The sequence below is a fragment of the Neofelis nebulosa genome, chromosome 13, assembly GCF_028018385.1.
Source record: "Neofelis nebulosa isolate mNeoNeb1 chromosome 13, mNeoNeb1.pri, whole genome shotgun sequence".
In the NCBI taxonomy this organism is placed as follows: Eukaryota; Metazoa; Chordata; class Mammalia; order Carnivora; family Felidae; genus Neofelis; species Neofelis nebulosa.
In genome coordinates, this window is record NC_080794.1 from 69,204,057 (window position 1) to 69,222,945 (window position 18,889).

At 42.5% G+C, this 18,889-nt stretch overlaps 1 long non-coding RNA gene across 1 annotated transcript; it reads right to left on the reverse strand.

Annotated features, from left to right (window-relative positions):
* Positions 1-2,600: 2,600 nt before the first annotated feature.
* Positions 2,601-4,787, reverse strand: LOC131492465 (uncharacterized). The gene is made up of 3 exons (XR_009252052.1): positions 4,659-4,787; positions 4,470-4,556; positions 2,601-2,738 (listed from the first exon to the last, which is right to left on the reverse strand). It is a non-coding gene; the product is annotated as an uncharacterized LOC131492465 (long non-coding RNA).
* Between the last annotated feature and the right edge of the window lie 14,102 nt (positions 4,788-18,889).

The window sequence follows — 18,889 nt, forward strand, 5'->3', positions numbered from 1 at the left end:
TTATTAAATTAATCACTGATTCTGAGGTGAAAATTAGTATTGAATCCAAATCCTTAATCTCAGACCACGTACATTTTAATATTGTTCGTGTTAAAAAGAAAAGCATGGGTCCAAAATGAGTCATTTAGGCCAAATCACCAAACCGGGGCTTAGTACTTAACCTACTCAATAGTTCAACCTCCCCCAGAAAGGCTTGTTCAAGAATTTCCTCATCCACACCAAAGAGGCAGTTTGTCACAGGGGTCCTCTCCAATACCCACCTCAACAGATGAGGTCATATGCAAGGTAAGAGCCCTGCTCTTTTCCCCCTAAGGGAAAGCAACCCTGTCGGAAACAATCCTTTCTTTTCTTTGGTTAATTATTTCCTTGCCCCACCCTCTTTCCTATAAAAACCTCACATTTTGTACAATTCCTTGGTGCCTCCCTCTGCTTGACAGATGGGATGCTCTTGATTAATGAAATCAATTAATAAAGCCAATTAGATTTTTAAAATCTACTCAGCTGAATTTTAACACTGCCTTTGGTTATTGAAAGAATTATGGAACCTAATAACAATGTGTGTGTGCATGGGAGGAGGCCCCATACCAAGCGATTTTCTGACATAAACTGGGGGTCCTACAATTCAATTCAATGCTGATACTCTTCGCCCAGAGGCAGCATCAGATTGTATGGGTTATGTGCTCAGCCCCACAAGACCTCCTCTCCCTTCCCACTTTAAATGCCAGTCACAGTCTCAGGTCCTTACCTATGCTTCTGACCCACCAGCTATAGACTGAGGGTCCAACGACCCCTTCCTTGGGGTTGATTAATTTGCTAGAGGGACAGAACTCAGAAGAACATTTTATTTACTAGATCATGGTTTCTTATAAAAGGATGTAAATCAGAAACAGCCAGATGGGAGAGAAGCCTCAGGCTATATGTGGAGAAAAGGCACAGAGCTTCCAGGGGTCCAAGCATGGCACCCCCCAGATCTCATTTTCATGAATCCAGAAGCTCTCCAAACCCCATCCCTTTGGGATTTTATGGAGGCTTCATTACATAAGCACAAGTGATTAAATGTAGGCCATTGGTGACTGATTCAACCTCCAGGCCCTGACTTCTCCCCAGATGTCTGGCATCCTTAGGTACATTCAGAAAGTCACTTCATTTATATAACAAAAAACACCCTCATCATTTAGAAAATTCCAAGTTTCAGGAGCTCTGTGACAGAAATGAGGACAAAGACCAAATATTTCTTATTATAAATCACAATTTCACAGTTGCATATAGCATTTTACCAGGATACAGCCATACCCCTTTGTTTACATATTGTTTATGGCTGCTGGATGGCAGTTACTTAGTTATTACAGAATTGTGTGGTTGTGATAGGGCCTAAAATATTTCCCATCTGGGCTTTACAGAAAAAAAAAAATGAGAAAGCTGACCTTTGGTCTCCGTTAGTGATTCTCAACTCTGGTTCATATTAGAATCACCTGCCACGGGGTCCTCCTACCTCTAGAGACTCATTACATTACTCTGGGGTGGAAATGTGGGCATTTATGGTTTTTAAAAACCTCTCAGGTGATTCTAATGTGCAGCCATGCATAAGAATCAATGACTAGGAAATGATTTTACAAGCTGATTGTGATAACAATCAAAACCACTGGAGACAAAATTGGAAAATATGACCAAGTCACAATTCAGAATTTTGTAATATGCCTGGTTGGTAAAGATACTGGTATGATTTACTCAGTGATTGCATGGCACTCACAATGTATAAGCACTAATTTTGTGGCTCTGATGATAAAGCCACTGGAAAGCAAAGAGAGGAGCCCCGTAATAAAGTCTGGGATGAGTCTGACACCTACTTGATTTCCCTAAACAAAACTACATTTTATTCCAGAGGATCAGACAAAAGGCAGTTAATTAGAAGATCATTTGTGCCTTGATTAGAAGCCTCACTCTGTGAACAGTACAGAATGCCACTTGTATTAAACACAATTGAAACAAAAGGAACACAACCACAGTACGCTTGTGTTGTCAATTATCTACCTAATCGGCTTATAATTGTAGCTGCTGCTGTCATATGTATCTCATAATAAAGAATAATTCTTTATAAAGAATAGCCCCCCTCCACACACACATGTAACCTCCAGTTCACATTTATGTAGAAAGGCTTATAAATCATTCAATCACAATTTTTTGGCTGTATGTGTGGTGTGGGGGGGGGGGAGCGTGTGTGTGTGTGGGCATGTGTGTGTGTGTGTGAGAGAGAGAGAGAGAGACAGAGAGGGAGAGAGGGAGGAGAGAGAGAGACAGAGAGAGAGGGAGGAGAGAGTGAGAGAGAGAACAACCTAAGCACTATTAAGATTAAATTCTGTAGCTTGTGCCCTTCTAATTTAATAGAAATGTGGCTGTTATTGTGAACTACAAAAAGAGATCCAAAGAGGAATCAGTGTTTGAAGAGAATTTCTCTAGAGTTTTCATACTCACCCATCTCATAAGATGCTTTCATGCAATACTTCCTACAGAGTTTGAGGAGCTCCTACAGATGTAAACTAGTAGGAAGGATATTCAGAGTATGACACAACCAGGGTCCAGAATTCACTATCCAGTGTCATTAGAATGAGTTCTGGTAGCCAGAGAGAAATCATGTCCAAAGCTCCCACTAGGCGCTACTCACTGTGAAATTATCTGCCGTCTTGCCGTCACTGAGCCTGTGCCCCTAAGATCCTCACAGAGAGTTGAATCCTTTGCCACTGAAAGAGAAGGGATGATAACAGAGACGATAATATTTACAGAAATCATTTCCTTCCCCTTCACTCTTGCCAACCTGTATACAAGGAACTTCTATTGCTCAGAGAGAATGGGGAAAAAGAATCTACCCCTCTTCTCTCTCTCCCCGTTGGCAGAGGGATCATTTATTTGATTGGTGAGACCACTAAAGTTACTACTGCCAATTGTCCTTACTTCTCTCTCAGGCAGGGCTAATATGGTAAATGCTGATTGTGCTGCGTGAATCTCGGGATCTTGCCCTTTCTACGCTTGATAAGGTGGGGGGTTGTCTGTCACCTTCCAGCCAGGTGAGTGTGTGCTCTGCAAATGCAGCCTGCCATCCCACCTGCTTTTTAGGTTTAGAGAGGAGAAAGGATCTGTTAGGAAACCTAAATTCATGTTTCTGCTATGTTGTTGTTGTTGTTGTTGTTTTAATGTTTATTTTTGAGAGGAAGACGCAGACAGAGCACAAGAAGCAGAGGGGCAGAGAGAGAGAGAGAGAGAGGGAGACACAGAATCCAAACCAGGCTCCAGGCTCCGAGCTGTCAGCACAGAGCCCGACGTGGGGCTCAGACTCACAAACTGAGAGACTGTGACCTGAACTGAAGTCAGATGCTCAACCAACTGAGCCACCCGGGTGCCCCGTCCTTCTAGGTTTTTTAATCAAAATAGGCAGAAATAAAGCTGGCCCACTGATTCAGAATGTGGAGGGGAAAGGCATGTGATGAACTAGTAGCTTCAAACTCACAACAATACTCTTTGACGTATTTATAACTATTCTTCCTATGATTCGGAGCACAGGCTCTTCATACTAACCCGATGAGGTCACTGAAATAGGTATTTGTTTCAGATCACTTTTGAACCCTTCTGGCTATCCCTTCTTATTGTGTTCATTCATCTGCTAAAGGATCTACTGCAATTTATTCTTCTCTCTGTCCATCCTTCCACCACACCTCCAACAAATTTGTTTCTTTCTTTTTTTAATGTTTATTTATTTATTTTGAGAGATAGAGCAAGCAACAGAGAGCACACTAGCAGGGGGAGGGGTGGAGAGAAAGGGAAAGAGAGAATCCCAAGCAGGCTCAATGCCATCAGTGCAGCGACTGATGAGGGGATTGATCCCATGAACTGTTAGATCATGACCTGAGTGGAGATTAAGAGTCAGACACTTAACCAACTGAGCCCCCCAGATGCCCAGCATTTATTTATTTTTGACAACACCCATTGTCCCAAACGTTGGTGTTCCTTCTCCAACAAACTACCAAGAAGACTGGTTATTCCTCCTAAGAAGATTTTTCAGTCCCTTAAATAAGCATAAGGAGTCACAAATTGCTGGTAAGAATACACTTAGGTGTAGAGAGGGGAAGAGAGTGAGATTGTCAGTTTCATTCTCTAAATAAAAATTTTTGACTCCTACCATGTGCTAGAGCACTGGAGATACTAATGCAAAACACCTGTGGTCTCTACTTTCAGAGGGATCATATTCTATTGGCTAATTTAGTGGTACAGGGGAGCCTGGATGGTTCAGTGGGTTAAGCATCAGGCTCTGGCTTCCAGCTCATGATCTGTGGTTAATGAGTTTGAGCCCCACGCTCACAGTGAAGAGCCTGTTGGGATCCCCACTCTCTCTCCCTTTCTCTCTGCCCCTCCCCCACTCGCATTCTCACTCTTTTTCAAAATAAATAAATAAACTATGAAGTTTAGTGGTACATTACCTTGGCCAACCATTGGATCCTCTACAGGCCCCATTTTGTGCCTTTGTTGCCCCATGAGTGTGCTGCCCCAGGACAGTACATGTGGTACTGTGGAAAGAAGGAAATGCTGATAATAACACAGCTACAGAGAAGAAAGGCAAGGGCAAAAGCCATTTGGGGAACCATCAACAGGAGTTCTATTTCTTGTACCTTTTCTTCTTTGCCTCATTCTAAGTAAGGACATGAAGGGGATTTTGTGAAATCTGTTCCCCTTCTTCCCCAAATCACAGAACCAGAAAAGTAGCCATCAGATAGAACAAAGCAGCTCTCATCCTCATGGCAACTAAGGATAACGACAGAAAGAAAAAAAATTACATCCTCAAGTAGAAATAGGGTACTTTATTTTTGAAGGAGAGAGAGACAGAGACAGAGCATGAGCAGGGGAGGAGCAGAGAGAGAGGGAGACACAGAATTCGAAGCAGGCTCCAGACTCTAAGCTGTCAGCACAGAGCCCAACAGGGGGCTCGAACCCACAAACTGTGAGATCATGACCTGAGCTGAAGCGGGACACTCAACCGACTGAGCCACCCAGGTGCCCCCATTTAATAAACTTTTAAAAGCAAAAATGATTTCTCTATTCAACTGTCTTCTGGAAGAATTACCTAAAAATTAAAAGTAAATAAATAATGAATATGAACAAGACTGAATGTAGTAAATAGCCAGAATTGTTTCAAATTACTGCTGAACATTTTTGTAGAGATGGCCCTGAAGCATCAAAGACTCTTAGTGATGCAGCAATCAAATAAATGCAATTTGCACAACACTCTACATTATTATTATTTCAGTAATGAGGAGCACTTCTCAGAGATTGGTTCTACATTAACATACTGGAAGGCAGATGGCCATCATAATTTTAAGAACATCATGAGTTAATCTTGGCCTTGGCTTCCTTCAAACATTACAAATCATGCAACTTTAAAATCTGTCAGTTTGAGTGCAAATTGTATCTTTTATGTTCTTTTTTTTTTTTTTTTTTAATAAGCTCTAAAATTTTCTTCTTGAGAGGATTCATCAGTCTCTCATGGATTGTAGAGAGAGCAGGGAATCTCGAAGAAGTCAGCTCAGTCTGGATAATTGCAACAAACATTGTAATCTTTACTAACTGACTCATAAACGTTAATCTGATTTTTGAAATGAACTAGAAGACAGCCATCAAATTAGGTAGGTCCACAGTTAACAATATATTAGTGCAATTTTTTAAATTTCTGGTGGTTGTTTCCTTTTACATATGTTTCCTTCTGTAACTTTTATCATGACATTCTCCTTACGGTTTTTAAAAATCAAGTCTGAAATCACCAATGGTCCTCCTTTGAGAGCACACAAAAAGGTAGAAAAATCTGTTTTGAAATACTAATGCTGCTGTTTCTCAGCTGAATGTCTTTGGAAAAGTTATATAGCTTCTCTGAAGATTTCTTGTCTGTAAAATAGGAATAATAGTACCTACCTTCAAGGTTAGCATCAAGAATAAAGAAATTTTACAATATTCTCACTTCTGCAAGGCAACCCACATGAACCTAATCTCCACATATATTCATTCATTCATATAGTCAACATTTTCCCAATTATTCTGCTCTGATATATGTATCAGTTCTCATGCAAAAAAATATATATATATAATTTTGCTGAAAGGTATTTGAACCCTGAGAAAAATGCTAAAAACCAAATTATTCATGGTTCTCCTGCTGAGTTCAGGTTTTAGACTTGAGATGTGAGTTTTGGCACTGGCGTGGGAATGGTTAATGGCTGCCAACAAATGCTGCTGGCCTCTAAATATATTATCGTTTGCCCGGGTGAATTATCTCCTCATGTTTTCTGAGAGAACAGTGCTTACCTGAATGCTGCAGTATCATAAAATCATTCTTCAATAATACATTCTGGGTGAAGGGGGGATATATCAGTCAGACAAGATTCTCAGGCCACAAGATTTAAGTAATCAAGTCAAGTAATCAATGGGTTTTATAGCTCATAATGGACAAATTCATCTTTCACTTAAATAACCTGAGTAGCTAAAAGCTTTTGGTAATTTTCTCATTATAAAATTCAGTTGTTTAAAGACAAACTGTTTTTCTAAAATCGACCAGGCATATTCTGTAAATCACAGTTCTGGCACCTTGCTCTTACAACCCCCTATAAATACCTTCCTTTCTGAAGTAGATTTCGGATTCATAGAATATTCATTTGTGTGCCTGGACACTCCATCAAACAAAAAAAAATTCTGCATGATTAAACAGAATATATTATTCTGCCTCTGTATTTGCATAATAAATCAGACCTACACTGTGGGTCACTGAGTGCTAGTTACAGCATCTAACAAGTTGTACCTTCAACCTAGCTCTCAATTTTTAAATGAAAATAATTTTAAAGGAATACAAAGTTTCCATAATTATTGAATTGCAAATGGGTATTCAAGAATATGTGAGCTATTTTAATATGAACATTGCAACTATGTGATGCCAAAGCAAATAATTCTGTCCATTGTACAGATCAGGGTTTGACCTATCATACAATGGCTCATACACCTACTTTTGCGATTGAATACTGTGTCAGGGTATCATAGATATAAAATTCTTTCATAGTCCAGGCTCAAGTATCAACAATGGGATGTCTTTGCTTATATCACTCTGTGTTCTCCCTATTGCCTGTTTAGGTAAAAAGACATTAACCATAACATCCTCAATGGAGGAATATACAAAGATAACTGGACTCAAGTCATAAAACATCCAACCATTAAATGTTTAAATTGTTAAAATATTAAAATTGAAAGTAACAATGATCCAAAACAGATCCTTGGGGTCCCCCGGGTGGCTCAATAGGTTAAGCGGCTGACTCTTGATCTCGGGCTCACATCATGATCTCATGATTGGTGGGATAGAGCCCTGCATTGGTTGGGCTCTGCACTGACAAGTGGAGCCTGCTTGGGATTTTTGCTTTCCCTCTCTGCTCCTAATCTGCTTACGTGCATTTGCACTCTCTCTCAAAATAAACATTAAAACAAAACAAAACAGATCCTCATTCTGTTCATAATTAGCTATATAAATGCCTTATATATGAAAAAATGTTATTCAGAGTCTCTGTGATGATATGACAATTGAATTTTTATTCGTGGGTTTTTTTTACATGTGGATACTTGTAAACAATGGAAAAATATATTGAATGTAAAATACACAAACTAATAACAGTGCACATATATATTAGAGTGGATGTTTCCAAGCAGGAAGCTAAATTATATTCTCTCAATGTTTTAGATTTATCTGATCATGTCTGAAGATGGGTGAGGCAGGCCCTCCAGAAGACTGTTTATATAATGGATCCAGTAACCTTCTGAGAAATATCTTATCTCAAGAGAAAAGAGAGTTGAGCAGTACTAAATTGGTCCAAGAACGATAAATTAATGCCAAAGAGCAAGAGTGGTCTTGAGAAGAGAAGAGTATTGATCATTTATAATCCAATCTTCATGAATTTATGTCTGACAGTTGAGTAGATTGGCTAATTTTTTTTTTTAAATCAGTAAAATAAAAGAACTGTCTTAGTGAACTCTGTAAAAACATAGAGGAAATGAAGTAGTTCTACTTTGTACCTGGGAAACAGAATAAATCAAAAGTAGGGGAATGAACTACCATCTCTCTAGGTCTTATGTATGTGAATATGAAATATGAAAGTTCGTGTGAGCAAAGATATAGACCAGAGAAAGAAGGAAATAACATAGAATATCCATAGCCTCCACAGAAGACAATGGAATAGAGCAGAAACAAACAAACAAACAAAAACAAAACCAAAAAAGGCATATAAGATGCCCCCTGGAGAGTGTGATAACTATTTGGGTTGAACTACATGTTTGTAACTTTTCTCCCTCTGATTTTATCATATATGAACAGTGCAGGAAAAAAGAATAGAAAAGGTACAAATTATAGCAAAAATAATTCACTTTTGACCTTACCAAATCAGGAAGAATTAGAGGAAAATGGAGTTCTTGCAGGTGAACACAACCAACAGTAACCACAACAAAATTCCACTACTGTTATTGTGATCTTTTGTTTACTCTTAACTGGGATAATTTTGTTAATTTCCTATGTTCCCATTAGAATACTGTAGTTTCCCTAAGTATAATACTCCTTGTGTTACAGAACCTGGTCTGGACCACCTGGCAGAAGAACCAAGCAGCACTTGGAGCTCTTGGAAGGCAGGAAGTTTATTTTACTTTGGTGGGCTCAGAAGAGATCACTCTCCAGAGGTCTGAATCCCATAAGCAGAGGGAGCAGTTTATAGTCTGTTACTTCTGCATTCGCATTAGAGCAGCGAGCGGAGTGGGAAGAAAAGCCTGGAAGGGGAGTCTTTGGTTGGGGGCTGGAATTTTCCTATCAGTCCTGTTGGCCATCTTATAACAGATTTTTCCCTATCATTCCCCTCTTTAATGTCCCTTTAGACAGATCTAGGCTGTATTAGAGGGCATCATCTTCATTTATTACGGGCTCGTCCTTTCCCTTAGTTCCCTGACTTTGGTTGTGACCATTCCTGACTACTTTACAAAGTAACAGCATTCTTCTCCAAGGAAGATGTTGGTGTCCCCTTTCCTGCCAACAAAAGTGCCTGTCTGTTTTGGAGGGCAACTCCTGCCAGGGAACTTATTTGACTCTGTAGGGACACTAGGGAGTCAGCCACTCGTTAGTCCCACAGAAGAGCCTATGCCCCTTATGCCAGTCCCTATCCCTGTGGCTATCCCTGCCCCTGGGAGGACAGGTAGCAACATCCCTCATTTAGCCTGGGCCTTAAGGCTGAAGGTTAATCTAAGCACCAACTTTTATCTTGAGAATGATTTAATCTCTTTTTCCTGAAGCTTGAGGCACATACATCAGTGAAAACACTTTCCCAAAATGGCATTAGTAACCTTCTCACTGGCAGGCAAACCAGCAGACCGATAGAGGTTTACACCACATTTAAGCTTTTCAACCCCTCAGATTCTTCCACTGAAGACACGCTGCTCTTACAAATGGGGCCCAGATCAGAGGCAATCAATACCAACAAAACATCCTATCCATAAGAGGAAGGGGAGTGCGAGCAGGAACCTCTCGCTGTTTCCCCAGCTTTCTGGGGCAACCTCTGCCAATCCGATGGCAAGGAGTAAGGACAGTCTATTCATTTCATCGGACCAGTGATTCCTCAAGCTTCTGCCATGGGTAGACCAGCCAGCTTCCAGCGTGTGGCTGGAGCAGGGCTGAGATTGGATTTGGGCAGTCTTTCAATTCTGGGGCTCCTCAGGATTGGCCCTCTTGACTCTGGAGTGGTGGACCCATCGAGTGATACTTGTGACCTTGAGGGCAGTAGGGGTGGTCGGAATAACAGTATGAGGCCCAGTCCACCTCATGGTCTTTTTTCCAGTCTTTGACCTAGACCGAGTCCCCTGGTGAGAAGGGGCGTACAGGGGATCCTAAAGAGATTGGGGCCCTCTCAATGGTATATCGTTGTGTTCTCTTATTCCCTTATCCCCTATTTGGTGCAGGTTCCCTGGGAGGCTCCCTAGACATGGAGGGGGCCTCCCATATATTAGTTTAAAATGGGAGAAACCTTGAGTTCCTGATGTGTAACGGACACGCAGGAGGGCCAGGGGCAACAGGTTCGGCCATGGGAGGTCTGTTTCCTGACATAACTTGGCTAAGGTTCCCTTGAGTATGCAATTCATCTGCTCTACTTTCCCTGAGCTTTGAGGCTGGTTTGTATAATGTCAGCCAGGAACATAGGCCTGTTATCCCTGTGAATTGTGGCTGGCAAGCAGAACCGGGGACAGGGGACCATTTCTTCTTTGAACTCCTGGTGGGGGTCTCAGTGCAGATAAGGGAGGGAGCTATGTCTACCTCCTTATTAGCTGCTATCTTGGCTGCTTTGTCTGCTAGACAATTTCCTCATGCTGTAGGGTCGTCCCGCTCCTGGTGCCCTTTGCAGCGTAGAACTGTAACTTCTTTTGGACGCCAGAAGGCCTCGAGGAGCATTAGTATTTTCTCCTTGTTCCTGTTGGTCTCTACCGCGGTGAGGAGGCCCCTCTCTTTGTGGATTGCCCCACGTATGTGTATGGTAGCAAAGGCGTACCGGGAGTTGTTGATGAGCTTGTCTTTACTAGAGCTGAGTGCTCGGATTAAGACATGTCACTGCATACCGTCACTTGAATGCCCTCTGTGATGAAACTGCTACCATCACTGAACAAAGTGAGGTCTGGGTTCTGTAGGGCCTGGTCAAGCAGATCTGGGCAGCTTGTGAATACCTTATCTGTCACCGCAGAGCAGTCATGATCTGATGTCCTTCAGAAGGTAGGAAAGTTGCAGGGTTCAGTGTCCATACTGTTTTAAGAGTGACCCGTGGATTCTCACAGAGGATTCCTGGTACTGTGTTAGCCGAGAGTTAGAGAGGCATGAGAGACACAACAGCATGAGGAACCTTGACATTTAGTTCTTATCAGGGTGAGTTTATCTGCCTCCTTAATGAGCAGAACTGTGGCTGCTAGCTAGTGCCCTAAGGCACAGTGGCCATCCTGCCACCATCGGGTCCAGCCTCTACAACAGGTATGCTGTTGCCATGGCCAAGGGCCAACGGTCTGTGTGAGAACCCTGAGGATGACCTTTACCTTCTCATGCACAGAGATTAAAAGTCTTTTTTATCTTTGGCAGGCCAAGGGCTGGTGTCTGCCCCAAGGCGGACTTTATCTCTAGGAATGTGGCTTCAGCCTCCTCTTTCCAGACAGGGGGTTCTCGATCCGGCCCTACCAAGAGATTATAGAGGGGTATTGCCAGTGCTGAGAATCTGGGAATCTGGATTCGGCAGAATCCCGCAGCCCCTAGGAATTTTCGTAGCCCCTTCTTAGTTTGGCGCTGGGGTAGGGAGGTCTCTGGCCCTAGTGCTCATTTTCCTTGGGTAAGGAGGAAGCCTAAGTATCGGACTTGCTCTTGGCAGATCTGTGCCTTTTTTCATGAGACCCGATACTCTGAGTCTGACAGGAGTTGGTGGAGGGCCCTTCTGCCCTCCCTCTGCACAATTCTCTCAGGTATTGCTGGCAAGGAGGAGGTCATGCACATACTGGAGAAGGGTGCAGTGTGTGGCCTCCCTTGGAAAGCCAGCAGTCTCCAGCCAGTGCCTCCCCAAAAAGGGTGAGGTGAGTTTTTAAACCCCTGTGGGAGGCACGTCCAACTCAGTTGCATCTGATGCCCTGTGTCTGGTTCAGTCCATTCAAAGGCAAACAAGGGTTGGATCCGTGGGGGGAGGGGGGCGCCAAGAGAAGGCAGAAGAAGGCATCCTTTAAGTCTAGGCAGGTAAACCATCTGGAAGAGCCTGGGATCTGGGTGAGGAGGGTGTACATGTTCGGGACCACCAGGTGCAAGGAGCTTGAACTGGTCGGTACTTTCCTACCGGCTTCTTTACTGGCAAAAGCAGCGTGTTCCAGGGTGACTGGCACTCAACCAGCATGCCTGCTTCTTTGAGTCTGGTCAGGTGTTCTTGGATGCCTGCCCTTGTCTCTTGTGGGAGGGGGTATTGCCACTGTCTCTGCGGTGGAGCCCCTGGGATTAACTCTACAATGACTGGGGCCTGGTTGCGGGCAAGTCCGGTGGGGGTGGGGAGGGTTGTCCTCGGCCCATACAGTGGGAAAGGCAGTCCTGAATTCTGGCGGGCCGCTTGGTTGGGCTTGGGTGCAGAATAGCCTCCCTTTGGGTCCAATTGGAGGCTGGTGCGTCCCATTGGCTCAAAGGTTATTTGGGCCCCCAGTTTTGAGAGTATATCCTGGCCGAGGAGAGGGATAGAGCACTCAGGTAGGTAGAGGAATTTATGCCGTACCGTGTGGCCCCCAAATTCACATAAAAGTCATAGTTTGGCCCCCTACTTTTATTTTGACATGGGTTCATGGGGGCCAAGAAGTAGTGAGCCTGGTCCCCCTCAATATGAATCTATTCCTGCTAGGCCTATGAGGTCTTTTTTGCAGGGTTCTTGTGCATATCAGCTGGGTTTCTGGGACTTTCCCCAGTTGGAATATTTATTCTTTTAATGTCCTTTCTCCTTGTAGTAGGAGATCCCTTGCTAAAGAGGTTTGGGGCCTCCCCATATTTGACGGCTGGACCTTCCCTGTCCTTTTGTCGTGTCTCTCTTCTGCCTCGGATCAAACAGGGTATAAGCCTCGCAGAGACCCTCAAAATAATCCCCGGGATTCCCCTTGCTGCAGGGCATATTCATGGGCTCTTAGCCCCTGCTCAGATGCCCTGGAGGACAGCCTCTTGGTACCAGCATGTGTGGACCAGCATCTGGAGGATGCCTGAATCAGGCTGAGGGCAGAATGTGGCCACTGATCTGCGGGGGAGAGAGGATCTGCTGAGTCCGGAGGTGGTGGGGAGACTGAAAGTGGCGGAGTATTAAGATACCGGGGGGTTCATATAGCGGGGTAAGACTGGCTCTTCCTCTGGATCACCAGCAAGAATTTGTGGAGGTCAGGACTTCCGTTGACCTTCCTTGGGCCACTTTGTCGAGGCGACTAAGACACTAGCGTGTCCCTGTTTGTTGCAGGTAAGTCGCACCCAAGGGGGAAGGGTTTGTGCAATCTCTAACCAGGAGTCGATATAAGGGAACTGATCAGGATAACCTGGGTCTCTGTCAACAACATGCCAGATGCGGTGCACCATTGGGACACCTAAGGTTCCCTCCGAAGGCCATCCTACACCAAAAGTAGGCCATTCCAACTCGCACAGGGTCCTTACTTGCCGGGTGTCATCTTAATTCCATAGTCTCCCAAAAACCCCTTGTTTGCTCTGTCCTGACCCTGCAATGTTCCGTGGGATGGAGTCAAAAGGACAGACAGACCGGTAGGGGTGACCCCTCTAATGAGGAGACCAGTCAGATGCCCGTCTGTTCGTGTCCCAAAGGAACCTAGATGACACTTAGCCATAGCGGTCTCAGCTTTGTGACTTACCACCGGAAACTATTCCGATGCCGCCATAGACTGTATGCCATTCACCACAGAATCACAGGCCCACTCAGACTCCATGGGCTTCTGGGGACCTTAAGGGTGCCCGCCCATGGAGCTACAGAATCGAACCTGGCAGGCAAGCCAGACCCAGTCGCATATTCACTCAAACATACACACCAGAGGTTATGACATTCCCTCCCACGGAATTTCTACCTGTGAGACCTCTCAAGTCTCCAGGGAGTGATCAGGTCCCCCTTCTGCCCCTATGGGTGGGCCAGACTGAACTGGGGCCCCAGGCCTTACCTGTATCCGACGTCAGGTCCAGATCCTCCAGGCCAAGTCTCCTCCAGTCCAGTGGGAACGGCAGACAGACTGGGGCCGGCCTGAGGCCCCTGAGAGGGAGACTGCCAAAATTCAGGCAGGGCGCGCCTTCTCCGTTGCGATTCGTCATTCCGTCACCACGTCGCCCTTTTTCCCAAACCGGTGGCAACAATGGGCCAGCACGGTTTCCCGGTCAGGAAACCAAATGTTACGGAACCTGGTCTGGATCACCTGGCAGAAGAGCCAAGCGGCACTTGGAGATCTTGGAAGGCAAGATTATTTCACAATGGCAGGTCAGAGGAGATCACTCTCCAGAGGTCTGAGCCCAGGCATAAGCAGAGGGATCAATTTATAGTCCGTCACTTCCGCGTTCCGTATTAGTAGTCATTTGGCGCATGCGGGGAGCGGGATGGGAAGAAGAACCCGGAAGGGGAGTCTTCGAGTGGGGACTGGAATTCCCCTGTCAGTCCTGCTGGCCATCTTGTAACAGATTTTTCCCTATCAATTGTACTCACTGACTCATTCCTTGAATAAACCATTTTGCACGAATTACTTAGAAGTCAGCTTTTCCTGTCATGTCTATATTTGCAAATATAGGCAATGGCATCCCTAGAAGCATGGGTCATGAAACCAACACAGTATCTCGATAGTCGCATATATTTGTTCTTCTCTTTGTTGCGTGCTAATGATCTGGGCTTACTTTTTCCCCCCCCCTTGATTTTTTTTTCTTTTTTTTTTTTTTTTTCTTTTTAATACATACTACAGCAGTCTACCTCCTCCGGAAGAAATCAACACAATGATGAATACTGACCCTTGGGGCATAATTTCATGTCATTAGCACAGTGAAACCAATGGCAGTAGCAAAATGATGCATTTTTTTAAGGCTCTCTGCTCCGTCCCATTTCTGTGGTTTTTAATATGCTATTAAAAGTCAAGGTTTGTCATTTTCTCAGAAAACTGAATGTCTGGGACGATATTGCTTTCATTTATTAATGCTTCAACAAATGTTCATGTCCACAATGTCATCAGACAGAACCCTAAAGATTGCACCATGACAATATAACACAACTGAGTTGCGGGTTGTGGTATAAAAGACATCAACCCAAGGCATTACAAAAGGAAGCATCTTTTGTTCAAAAACTTCATAGGTAAAATTATTTAGGGATTTAAACTGAACATTTTGAGGCACGGTGTTTCAGCTCCATATCTTTAACCAGTTTCTAAACATTTGTATCCCCACAGATTGCATATTCCCTGACACGTGACAGATTTTTAAAAAAATATGTATTGAATAAACGAATGAAGAAATCCTTCAAATTTGAGAGTGCAACAGAGTTGCAAATACCCACTTTCATTAGACTAAAGAGCGTTTGTAAGATGGACCATAGATGGTACTGCCGGAATACCAGAAGTCATTATGTCACTGCCTGATTGCTGGCACCAGTCACATGGGATCTGTCTGGTTGGTTTTCCTCTTCAGTCGGCCCCTACCTGTCTGTCCAACTCCCATTCTTGGTCATTGCCTCTTCTGTCTCACTCCTCTGACCAAAGCTCTTCATTCCCTATTGCGGTACATGTGAATTATAATTTTTTATACTGACTTTGAAAGATTTCCATGATTTGTGCCTTATTGAACCCCATTTTCTATCCATCTCTTTCCTGTGAATTACCCTTTCCTTGTCCTAGTGCTCTGGCCTTACTGATCTGTGGCCATTCAACAACCATTCCTACCTCTGTGATTTGCATCATCAAGTTCTCCTTTGCTACAAATACTCTGCTCCTTTCTGTCCTTTCAAATGCTAATCAGTCTTCAATAGTTAGAGGGCTTCTGTGAAGTCTTTTCAAACTCATTGATATCTCATTGATCTTTCAATCATTCACTGCTCATTTACTACGTGCTGAGATGCAAAGTTACCAGCTGCCAACAATGCATATACTAGTATAATTCAGGTCCAAGTTTTGGAATTCTTATATTCTAGTGGGAAAGATGAACGTGTAAATAAATAATTACAACGTAGAGAGAGATAAGCACAAATCTGAATATATCCATATGGCTACAAGAGTACATTTACAATCCTTAAATATCTTTCACATATTTGAGAACACATTGTATATTTATTGCCCTGTTGTTTTTGATGTTGTACATGCATTCAGTATGGTTTTCAGGACATGCAACTTGAGGACAAAAACAATGTTGGATTGCATTATGTTTGTGTGTTCTTCACACACCCTAACATAGGGATCCTTATTAGTTGATTTTTCCTTTCTCCCTGGGCTTACCTCAATTTATAGAAAAAAAAAAATAGCAAATGAAAACAATTATTTTTTGACATTATTCTTCAATATGTTCTCTTTTAAAAAATTTTTTGACTTACTCAAATGGAATAAGCAGATAATTTATACAAAGAGAATAAAAGTAGGAGAATAAAAGTATAGAAGGATATTCAACCGTACAAACTATTAAAGCTTTCTAAAAAAAAATTGACAAGAGACCATTTGATAAAATATTTTATAGCTTTAGAATATTCTGGTTTATATAGCATATAAATTACACTATATTCATTGGTAAATAACTGACCACCAGGGTAAAAGCCATTTATTTATTTGTTTGTTTGTTTGTTTATTTTTAAATGTTTATTTATTTATTTTGAGAGAGAGAGCACAAGCGGGTGAGGGGTAAAGAGAGAGGGAGAGAGAATCCCAAGCAGGTTCCACTCTGTCACACAGAGCCTGACATGGGGCTCAAACCCACAGTGAGACCATGACCTGGGCCAAAATCAAGAGTCAGAGGCTTAACTGGCTGAGCCACCCAGGCACCCTGTTAAAAGCCATTTAAATACTAAGGGTTTCTAAGAAACCTAGTGACAGGTATAGCATCTCAACAATGTTGTCAAAGAGTCATTCATTGATTTATCCCCCTGGGGATTCAGCAGTAAACACCATAATTGTTATCCTCTTAAACTTTTATTCTAGCTCTATTTGGGTTGGAAGTAAGAGACAAATGGAAATAGTAGACAGGTAAGCAGGTAGATAGATGACTGATTGATGGATGGATAGAAGATTTGCAGATGAGAGATGTGTTTGTATGAACACACACACACAAACACACATAAGCACACACATGCAAATTAGAGCATATAGTGATAACTATTAAGAATAATAAAGCAAGGTAAGATAGATAGTTTAGGGCTTTTGACTTTCTAGGCTTCCATATTAGTTAGCAATATCTCTGTTCATGTTCACAGGATGGCTACAGCAATATTGTTCGCTATAGTAGAGGCAATGACCATACATAGAGTTGGACAGGCAGGTAGGGATGGAAAGAACAGGAAAACCAACCAGACAGAGTGACATAATGACTTCCTATAGCCTTTAGCAGAGAGAGCATAAGAATCAAGCGATTCTTTTCTTGAAGCTTTCTGTTTTCATGGGATGTAAAATATTTCCCAGAATTCACTTAGCCAACATGCCCCTATTTCTTGTTGGGCAGCAGTGAGTCACATGCCCTCCCTGACACTTACTGACTGAAAATGGTGGGATTATCATGAATGGCATAAAAATGATTTGTCCTCTAGAGCCACACAAGGAGTTTCCCTTCCCACCAAACACGTTACCCAGTTTGACACAGAAGCCAAATCAGTCCTCTGTTATCAGGGAAAGAAGGAGGAAGATGGCTTTAGGGGAAGTCAACCAACATTGTCAGTCCACAAGGTTAACTTAAGAAGTTAAACTGGCTGTCCATAGTCACAGGGCTATTAATTTGCAGAGCTCTGACTGCAACCCGAGTCTTTTGACTCAGGTCTCTGCTTTTTCACTGCTGAGCAGACTGTAGCCTCCAGTTGTTTTGTTCCAGGCACAAGGCAAGCATAGTCACAGAGTAGATGTGTATGGAAGGAATGGGTGAAGGCACAGAATACATTAAATAAAAACACTAACATGTTTCTCCAGAATGTGTTTGGGTTTTTTTAAATGCATTCCAGTTTTTCAACTCCCTTCTTAAAATGTGTACACAGAGCTGAAAACACTGCTGAATTTCAGTTCTTTTATTATAAAACAAAGGGCTAAACCTTATGATTTCAATGGCTTCTCAACTTTATGTCTCCCAAGTGAAGATGTATTCTTACTTTATCCAGTAAATAAATTATTCCTAATCCATAGACCTCTAAGGACCTTAATATTTATTAAAAATGCATCATTTCAAAATCATTATAAACAAATTATTAAATAACTTGCTTTTCAAAGGGACATAGCATTATAGGAGCTTGTACCCCAGAACAGGCACACATGTTGATGTATAGAGAAAATACACATCTCATCCATGGACATTTTTTTCAGCTAATCCCATCCATACTGATTTCCCCTTGGCTTTGGGTTGACTTTCTCTATGTGTAAGAGATTTTCTAGAAGAGTGGGTAGACCTTGAGCTCTTGATGGTCACTGTCCCACCTTTACCACTAACTTGGCAAGTGGCCTTAAAAACCATGTGATCATTTATAATCTCTATTTCTTTCCTTTAGAAAGAAACTAGCTGCATCTTCCTTGTTGAATTTTGGTAATGATCATATGTGATTTTCATATGTGATAATAAATGCACAGTGCCTGACACATAGCTATCATTTATTAAGTGATAACTCTTGTTTGGTTTTTTTTCAATGTTTTATTTATTTTTGAGAGGGACAGTGTGAGTGGCTGGGGGGCGGTAGAGAAAGAGGGAGACAGAGGATCTACAGCGAGCTCTGCACTGACAGCTGCGAGCCCGATGTGGGGCTCAAACTCATGAACCGTGTGAGATCATGACCTGAGCTGAAGTTGGTGCTTAACCAACTGAGCCACCCAGGTGACCCAACTCTTGTTTTTAATAATATGTTGCACTGTTTCCATCTATAATTTTGTTTTATTCCTTGGTAACTTAGTTTTACCTGTTAATCATGTCTTATTGGACCATCTCTAAGAGCTTAGAAGGCAAGAAAAACAACAAATTATTTCTTTACTATGTTTACTCTTCAGATTTCTCAATGCATAGTAATTAATAATAAATATATATCAAGTGAATCTATCTATGTATCTATCTATCATCTATCATCAATCTATCTATCTGAATATAGTGCTTGCTGTGGACATTCCA